A 10,584-nucleotide genomic window follows, 5' to 3' on the forward strand; every position below is an offset into this window, starting at 1 on the left:
TTATGTTTTTCGATGTTCTACGTTCGATTCCTCAGTCCGTTTTTCCAAATTCAAAGCCGAAAGCCTCCAAATTTACAATCAAACATGAAAAATGAATATGTACTTAAGAGTTTTATCTTTGAATGATTAAGTAAGACTTGAGACTGATAAATTATTATTGTTTGAAGGTACAAGAGACTCTCCTGATCGCTCGACAGCTCAACCCAACTGCTCTAGATCAGTTAAACCATGTGTTCCAGTATTCACTCGTATGGCCCATAAATCTTATGATTTCATAGATTAATTATGTTACCCAATAGTAATATAGTGTTATTATGAATTAGGTTCGAAAACTGTAACAGAGCGTGGCAAGGCCAGTACTCACTAGATCTACTGTTTGAACCTTTTATCGAGGTGTGTTCCCTATATATTACTGAACTGTTTTATTTGTTTTATTGTTTTAACATGTGGTACACTAAAATCTATGGTTATTGTTTTATTGATGCATCGACTTAATGTGATGGATTATGTATTAGGACTGCTATTTGATTTTTGGTTTGCACTGGTATATGATTACAATGATTAAGGATTTATGAAAATTATGTCACGGTGCAATTGTGTTTTGAGATACTGATTTATAAAGTGCATCTCTGATTAAGCTGGAAAATTTTTATGGACCTAATGTGTCTCTTAGGTAGGCTCTGCGTCCCTGAAATCATTCTCGGTTAGGCCCTGCGACCCTAAGATGTATTCTTAAGTAGGTCCCGTGGCCCCGAAATATTTCTTGGGTAGACTCTCAAGCCCTAAGATGTTCCCTTAGGTTAACTCTTTTATGAGATTTACTGCAATATGATTTTATGAGATTTACTGAAATATGATTTTATGAGATTTACTAGACTATGACTTGTTTAGTGTATCTATCATGATTTTATAAAAATGTTGGGACACACTAAGCCTAGCTCACTTTTCGAAAATGTTTTCCCCTTTCAGATACAGTTGGTTAGATACCTTGGATCAAGCAGTTGGAGGATCAACATATCTCTTGAAGTATATCCGATTGTAAATGATTTTATCTTTCAAGTTGACTTTATTTTTGTAACATGGTCCTTAATTTAAAGTATTGGATTTTATGATGATTACTCTTTTGCTACTAATATTCGGTTTATCGTGATTTGGATTTTTACGACATGTTTTAAATTAATTTATTATTATTTTAGTTTTATATTTATGAGTGGGGTTTTTATTGTTAAATTATTATAATTTCGTAAATGTCTTTTGGAACATGATTTTAATTTACCGAATAATGTTTTTAAGAAAATGTATTTAAGAATCATAATTGTGATCCGTTAGACTTAGTCGAAACGCATAGGTAGGGTCTATGGGTTTACAAAAAGGGGGAGAAGTATTAGTTTTAAAAGTTCAATTTCTTAATGAAAAAGGGGAGTTGAACATTTTCACATATTTTTCATCTTTTGGAACCTTTTTCATTAAACATTTTAACAAAGGGGAGTTTTGCCAAAAACAAATTTTCAAATATTTTGTTATATCAAAAAGGGGGAGATTATTGAACTATATTTTGAAATAACAATTTAAGGCTAAATGTTTTTGGACTTGAATTGAATTTATTCAAAGTTTTCAAAAATAATTCAAAGTCCTTAAATGTTTGGAATTGAGCACAAAACAATTTTTTCACAAGTAGTATCGATATTTTTCTTCAAGTATCTATAACAATTGAACAAGTACCGATACTGTTCATATGGTACCGATACCAAAGGTAAGGGAAATATCGATACTCATTAGGTAGTACCGATACTACCAGTTTTGCTCAGATTCCAGAATACAAAAATGGTATTGATATCTAAAGGAGTACCAATACTACTTTGTATAGTAGTGTCGATACCAAAGGCTTAGTATCGATACCATAAGGCCCCAACGGCTAGTTGATTTAAATATAACAAAGGTAGTACCGATACTCCCTTTAGGAGTACTGATACCCCTTGATCTGGGAAACTTTATTTTACATGAAAATTGATCCTCAACGGCTCCAAACAACCTCCAAAGGCTAGAAACGGCCCCAACAACATTCCAACACATAAATACAAGTTCAAGACACTTGAAGAAGGGTTAGAACACCTATCCAAGCAATCAAACACAAGAAAAGAGTTTTTCATTCTTATTTTCAACTCTGTTGTAAATATTTGTGTTTTGTGAGCTTTTAGTTTTTAAACATCTTCCTTTCTAGAGGTTTATTTGTTTACACTCTTTTTCCTTTGTAAAGGATTTTGGTTCTATCTTAACCATTGAAAAGATAGAGAGTTGTAAAAGTTATCTATTTGTCCTTAAAAAAGAAAGAACAAATAACTTATGAGAGGTTCGATGACAGTTATACTAGAATCTAAAGAAGATCAAATCAATCCCCCACACAATACACACAAAACGAGACAAATAGAAGTTAGAATGCAAAAATTAGAAGTATGCCAAGAACGACTCACAAAAAAAGTTCAGAATATACAAAGCGACGTCTAGGCCATGAGGAATAACATCTCGAGCATAAGGAAAACATGTATAAATCTCAACTTGAGTTCCTTGAATAAATAAAGTCTGAATTATCCCAAAAAACGAGAAAGTGTCGGGTATAGAGAAAGGCAAAGCACGAGCCGAAATCCGTGATGAGGATTCGTTGCACCAACTTATCTCTAGTTACTTTTTTTTAATTGTACAAAAGCTATTACATTGAACTTTCTAGCTCATCAATTTTTTAATTCTCTTTAAATACTTTAGGACCTTAGAATCAAATTGATATTTAGAGAATTAAAGTCTCATATATTAATCATATTTTCGTAGTACAGTTTTATCTAGCCTATTTTATTTCCTAGACAAGACGTGTTATCAATTAAATAAATTATTTTGAGGACGCTATTATTATTAAATATTTCCTTGTTTTAAACACTATTATTGATCGATAATTATTAATATAAAACATAAATTAATATTTTCAAAAATAAATTTCTGGCGTAATACTAAATAGATGCATTTGGTTCATGAACTTTGTTTTCGTATCAATTAAAATTATTGAGTTTTAATCTTAGGTCATTTTAGTGACAAATGTAATGGTTAATAATGTCTGGACTAAGTTTAGACGGTTTCATCAAATATAAACTATAAAGCCCTTTTCCCGTATTTGTATCCAAATACGTGTCAGAGATGTCACATAACACTTGTAAAATATTTCTTCTTCGAAATAGATAAAATTTTGTTTCTTTTAAAATCGTTAAATTTACCATTAATCATGAAAAAATCTTAATCGCATAAAATCATAATATAATATTTTAACGTTCAAATCGAGTTCGGTTTTAGGAAGGAACTTGACAGTTCGATACTATTTTAAATAAAGAGTAGAACTACCTAAAAACTGTTTAATTTATATTTCATTCTTATATTCATAAAAAAATATAACTTTACTATAACATGCACTAAATTTTATTATTTTAACTAAATATTTTGATCACTAAAATCCATGTATATAGATTTTTACGACTTGTTTAAAACCTTATAATCATATCATAACGTTTTAAATTTAACTTAAAAAAACATGACATATTAATAATTTACAAACACTTTTTATTCAAGTACATGCCAGCTATAAAATCAAAATACAGTAGGATGTCATTACTGATACCTATAATTATTTTTTTGATATTGATGTTAAACTCAGCTCCTTACTCCACTTGCTCTCTTTTACCAACGCGTGAAAACCATCACACACTAAGTATACACTTACGGTTCGTTTGTTTCACTGAAAATAATTAATATTAATATTTTAAAAAATATTATAATAATTTATTTAATACTATTTATTCCAATATTATTATTAAAAATATTATTTCTATAATTTTATAAATAAAAATATTAACTCAAGTATATTCTATTAAAATAAAAATATGAAAAATTATATTGAATATCTATAAAAATAAAAATATTATATTATGTTTTAAAATTATTAATAAAAATATTTTAAGGAATTTTTATAATATTATTAGACTATTATATTAATATGAAATACATAAATAAAAGTATTCACTATTAATAATTTAATAACATTATTTTTAAGAAATTAATAAATAATATAACTTTTATAATAATTTATTATATATGATTAAAATAAGAATATAATAGTATCATATATTATTATAATATAATTGAGTATATTATTGTAATAATATAATTATTATATTATTAAAAAATATTAATAAATATATTTTAAATATGTGGATAATTAATATTTTTATTAAAATGATACTAAAATATCATATTAATATTAAATTTATAAAATAATATTATTTTGAGTATTTATGCTTTGAAGTGAAAAGTTTGGAAAATGACTTACAGAAAATTAAATCGTAAGTCATTTTCCAGAAAATGCAAAGGAAATTCTGTTGACTAGGAAAATGTTTTACATTGACCAATCTATTTTCCTCCAACCAAACACTAAAAAGTGAAAGAAAACGTTTTCTGGAAAAGGGTTTCGGAAAACCAATTTGGCTTTATGCCAGACAGGTCTACTACGGAGGCGATTCATCTACTTCGATGGCTTATGGAGAAATATAGGGGGAAAATAGATATCATCACATGGCATTCATTGACCTTGAGAAGGCGTATAGCGTACCTCGCGATACGATCTGGAAGACCTTGGAAACGAGACCGATCCCAACTGCTTATATTCCGAGCGATTCATGATATGTAATGTAGATCTCCTACATACGTCAGGACTACAGTTGGCGACACCGAGGCATTCCCGACGGAAATCGGACTCCACCAGGGGTCGGCTCTTAGCCTTTACATCTTCGCCTTGATTATGGACGACATCTATTGTGCGACACCAGACGATGTTCCATGGTGTATGCTTTTCGCTGACGATATTGTCCTAGTTGCTGAAACAAAAAATGAGTTGAATAGTAGACTGGCTACCTGGAAGACTGCTTTGGAAGAAAAAGGTCTAAGGATCAATATTGAAAAAAAAGAGTATTTACGTTCAAACTACAATGGGAAACAAAATGATGAAGGTGTAGAAGTATGCATCAAAGGTCACGTTCTCCCCTTAAAGGATTGTTTCAAGTACCTAGGGTCTATGATACATAAAGATGGGGGTGTAGATGATGAGATTTCACACCGTATAAAGGCAGGATGGCTAAAGTGGAGGTCTGCTACTGGAGTTTTGTGTGACAAGAAGGTGCCTCTAAAACTTAAGGGAAAAGTTTTATAGAATGGCAATAAGACCTGCGCTGCTGTATGGATCAAAATGTTGGGCAATCAAGAAGGATCACGTAAGGAGGATGGAGGCAACAGAAATGAGAATGCTTCGATGGGCATGTGGTAGGACTCTGTGGGACATGACACCAAACTCTGCAATTAGGATGTCCTTGGGGGTGGTGTCTGTATCCGAAAAATTGAGGGAGGGAAGACTACGGTGGTTTGGGCATGTCCTTAGGCCACAACCGTTGGATGCGATCAGGAGGGTAGAGTCGATTACAGTCGATGGTACCAGAAGGAGAGGACGACCAAGGAGGAAGTGGGTAGACTGCTTGAGATCTGATTTGAAGGATTTAGCCCTTACCGAGGACATGACCTCTGATAGGAAAGTATAGAGACTTAAGACCAAGGTAGCTGAGTAGTGTGGGTCACAGCCATATGGTGTAGCACCTCTGTCTTCCTTTTAATTGCCTTTGTAGTAATTCCCATGACCTCTACTTTTTATACGCTTCTGTCATTGGAATTTATGAAGGCCTAGAACTAGGGTAGCGGAGTAGTGTTGCCTTAGTTTAGGTTTTAACCCATTTTGACTTTATTCCTTCTATTAGCTTGCTATTAGTAACCTCTGTGTATCCTCTGCATATGAAGACTGTTCAACTATATATTTATTTATTTATACATGCATTGATTTTATCTTTATTTTTTATTTTCTGAATGCCGGAGGTCTTCCACGGAAGCTGCTCTCATCCTGGCATTGGGGGCAGCCTACTACCCTACCTCCCCCTTACCCCATTGCATATGAAATAGGGTTTTATTGTTGTTGTTGTTGTATCTCATAACATATGTATATAACAAAGTATAAACCATACTGCAAATATCATATAATGGAAGATAATATAAAACTAATTTTTAAACCATTTACTCATAATGTAACATGCAAATCAACACTTCAGATATAAAGCATTTTATGCCAAATCAGAGTATTCGATGAAAGTTTTACTTTCAATGAACCAATCAAACTTGCACTTTTAAATTTCATATAAATCATATCCCAATGTATTATAAAAAAAAATGTAATATATATGAGTCTAGTCGAGTGTGTGCAATATGCACTCGAAAGTGCCTCGTATAATTACACTCAAAAGTGCCTCGTATAATTGCACTCAAAAGCGCCTCATATAATTACACCATAGGTTCCATATAGAATGTACAAATATGTACCACATAATCACTCCACCTCATGGCATGCCAATTGTACCTAAGATTCTCCAAGCACATAAAATGGGCTTTTTATATATCAATATCATATACTTAGCACTTATTATAAGTATCCATAGATACTATCATATCACACTATATAATATCAAATGCGTTGGGCAGTTCATACCTGAAATCACCCATAACCATTTAGCACAATATCGTATAAAATATATTCGGCAAGTCGTACCCAAAATCATCCATAAAACAGTTAATAAAATATCATATAAAAATTGTATTGGGTGATTCATACCCAAAATCATTTGAATACCATTTTGTAAAATAATATGAAAATAAATTGAAATACGATTTAAATATTTTTCTTTTCAAGTCATTCGAGGTTGACTCATCCCAAGTCTTTCCCGTATCATATATATATATATATATATAACAAGTAAAAATGCACTTATTTGGTATACTTAGCTTGCACACTTTATTTAATGGGATAAGCCTCACTTTTGTACTTTTTCCTTAACTTTTAGCCCACTTGGGTCTCGTTTATCATCACGATCAGCACGAGAATTAATTATACAAAATACACATTTCAAACACATGTTAGTACCTTCACTAACATGATATGCACATATTAGAATAAAAATTGCTAAAAATGAAATTAATGCATATTCAATTCAAATTCCGCTTCACTTGATCCATGCTACTTTAACTCCTTAAAAAACCTTTCAAGTCCTTGAAATAATAATCTGTATCAATAGTTCACAAGTATTTTCAACATTCCACATTTAACCTCTAATAAGCATTTCCTTGAAAATTCATCCCAATATTTTTAATTTCATTCAAAATGGTCCACTACAATTTCACCTTAAATCCAATACCAATCACCCATTTCAAACATTCTAACAATGTATTCAAATTAGTACATCAATACTATACCAATTTCTATTTCAAGTCCAACTTTCATGCATTTTACATTTTGGTCCCCAAACTTTAACAACTTCCAAAACAATCTAATCAACCTTCTAACATTAAAACTAATATTCTAATATTCAATTCCAGCATAGTACATCAGTTATTGAACAATTACACATAAATTCCCAAAATTTCACAAAATATGTGAATAGATTCATATACTTTCACAACTTCCAAATTGGTTCAAATCACACTTTAAAGCATGTAGAATCATTCAAACATCAATTCTAGGCTTAGGATTTTTTCCCCCAAAATTTTCCCCTAATTTCTTAAATAAGGCCGAATACTTTAGGGTTCATCTAGCATGGTTTTCACTTTGATTGAAGCATTATTTCAATCAATTCTATATAAAAAGAAATCAAACTTCAACCTTTCTATAAAGCCCAACCTTCACCAAATTCATCTTTAAGCATTTCTAATTGATTTCAATCATCACATATGCTTGGAAATGAATCAACTACATTAATAACATTAAAATCCATCCTTAAATCATTGAATTTCAACTTACTCTTCATCCACCCTAAAACCAAACCAACGATCCAAGAAATAAAACCATGAAATATTTATACCAAATGATAGAGAATTTGATGAAGATAAATTCTCTATTTCATGTCTTAACTAGAAAATAACTAAATAAAGCTTTAAAATGAAAATGAAAACTTTTTACCTTTGTTAATGGAGTCCATGGCATAACAAGAAGAAGATGAAAGTTTTTTTTTTCTTGATTTTTCTTTCCAAAATATCTAATTACACTTGTTATAAGGCTAATTAAAATGAATTAAAAATTTATTTAATTAAAATTACCAATTTACCATTACTAAATCAAGATAATTACCACCATATCATTATCATGATATCATTCCTTAGATCACCAAGTAAAATATAAAACTAATATTTTATTATTTTTCATCTTTACCCATGCATTTTCCAAAAATCCCAATCTTACCACTTTAATCCAACGGTCATGATTTAACATGGAAAAATTAACTTAATTCCAACAATCCATGTTAAATTCTACTAAATTAAAACATAGAAATGACACTATTAACCTTATACTATCATCTTCAGATTTTCTTAAATTTCTGATTCGATCCGATTATTTGAATATTTATCGAACTTATCACTTCATAATTTCTAATAAAAATTTTAGATAAAAAATTTGAAACCCATGAAAACGTCATTCTTGGGGCTAAATTATTCATTTACGGGATACAATTTCTTCTTGGAAAAATAACCACTTCGGTCCCTAAACTTTATCCAAGTTTACACTCTGAATACTAAACTTTCTTGGGGCTAAATTATTCATTTACGGGATCAAATTTCTTCTTGGAAAAATTACCAATTTGGTCCCTAAACTTTATCCAAGTTTACACTCTGAATACTAAACTTTCAAAATTTATATTTTGGTCACTAGTCCAAAATTCTGAGGTATTACATAAACAATTTCCCCAAACAATTCAACAATCAATATATTTGCACGAATCAAATTACCTCAATGGTAAATGGATAGTTGTTATCTCTAGATATCCTAAGTTCGAGCACTAGAGACTAAAAGGGTGTTTGAGCTTTTATTGTCAAATGGTTGTAAATCTTTAGAATATATACTACCTTATAGTCGCCCTAAATTGTTCATAAAAAAACAATCAATATATCTGTTGAAAAGGCAATCAATATATATTACTAAAACACATCATGCTAATGAATAGCTTAATCGATCAACCAAAATATATTAAAAGCGGTTTTTTAAAAAATATTGTGGTGAAAGCAATCACAAAAATAAAAAAGAATTTATATGATTAGTGGTTATACTTGTAAACCAAGTCTATATTTATTACCTTTGCTACCCATACTATAAGAGTTTCACTTTCTTATTTTGAACATATAAGAATTAGAAGATTGTGTTAACTTTGAGAAATAATATTTAAAATTTGAAAGTATATCAATCAAGATAAAATTGTTTTTAAAGTAATAATTACACGACACGATAATTAATTGTGATTGTTCATTCATTATTTTTCTGTAATAGTTAATCTTAATATTTTCTCAAATGTATATTGTCTTGAAGACTCCAAGATTGTAATTATTGATAATGTATTAAATCTATTTCAAATACTCATTTATTCTTAAAGATTTCAAAATTATTGCTAGTGGCTCGAGTAATCATATTAATCGTTTTCAACCTCCCTCAATCTTATATTAAAAATCTAATATATAAATTGTATATGGACCATCCCAAGTTCATTAAAAAAAAAAAACTAAAAAGGGACAAGTCAATATTACATGCATGGATCACATGACAACATACTTCCATTTATTCAAAGCATATATGGAATAGTATAATACAGAAAAGCAAAAAGAAAAAGAGATGCTTCAAACCAATGCTTTCAACATTTTGTACAAATTAGTATTTTCAAAATTCATTAAAATACATAAATATTCCCTTAACTACGTACATTGTCTGTACATAAAAGTCATAATAATACAGAAATCAAGTAAACAACCTGAGACGATTAGTAATCCTTTGTCGGCATATTGGACAGTTGGACACCTTTGACCCACATTCTCTGCAAGTCTGCAATAACAATAATAATAAATGAAACTGATGTGGTTTATGTAATAAATCAATTAAAATAAAGGATGTAATGTAACTTACCATATGTCCACAACCAAAGGCCACGTCTTTGGCAAGGCAGATAGGGCATGCCTACAATTACATATGCCCCAACAGATAAAGGATATAATACAAAATCAATAAATGCGTAATAATAAAAAAATACGCCTAATATTTAACTAAATAATTATTTTTACCCATAATTTTTTAATATTTTAATAATTCATTTTGGGGAAAAAGTTAACTAAATAAAACGAAACATTATGATCAAAATGCTTCAATCACTACAACAAAACATGTTTTTAGCCGTGTTTTTTCAGTCATATAGAGGTGTTTTTAAGTGCCGCTAAAAACTCTTGTGATGAAAAAAACCGCAGCAAAAACCGCCGCTAAAACCAACACCGCAAAAGGTAGCGGAGTTTTTCGTCTACAAACACCGCTATATATATCTTTTCTTTTGTGGATTTTGCAAAAAAACCGCTAAACGTTCTGACATATAGTGACGTTTGTTCTCAAAAACGCCGGTAAAGGTCATGATATATAGCGGCGTTTGCATATTT

General features: G+C 30.2%; 1 long non-coding RNA gene across 1 annotated transcript; it reads right to left on the bottom strand.

Annotated features, from left to right (window-relative positions):
- Nucleotides 1-9,756: 9,756 nt before the first annotated feature.
- Nucleotides 9,757-10,107, bottom strand: LOC120144610. Its single transcript, XR_005518051.1, has 2 exons — nt 10,067-10,107; nt 9,757-9,985 (listed from the first exon to the last, which is right to left on the bottom strand). It is a non-coding gene; the product is annotated as an uncharacterized LOC120144610 (long non-coding RNA).
- Nucleotides 10,108-10,584: the final 477 nt, after the last annotated feature.

The sequence above is a fragment of the Hibiscus syriacus genome, unplaced genomic scaffold, assembly GCF_006381635.1.
Source record: "Hibiscus syriacus cultivar Baekdansim isolate YM2019G1 unplaced genomic scaffold, ASM638163v2 tig00110890_pilon, whole genome shotgun sequence".
Lineage (NCBI taxonomy): Eukaryota > Viridiplantae > Streptophyta > Magnoliopsida > Malvales > Malvaceae > Hibiscus > Hibiscus syriacus.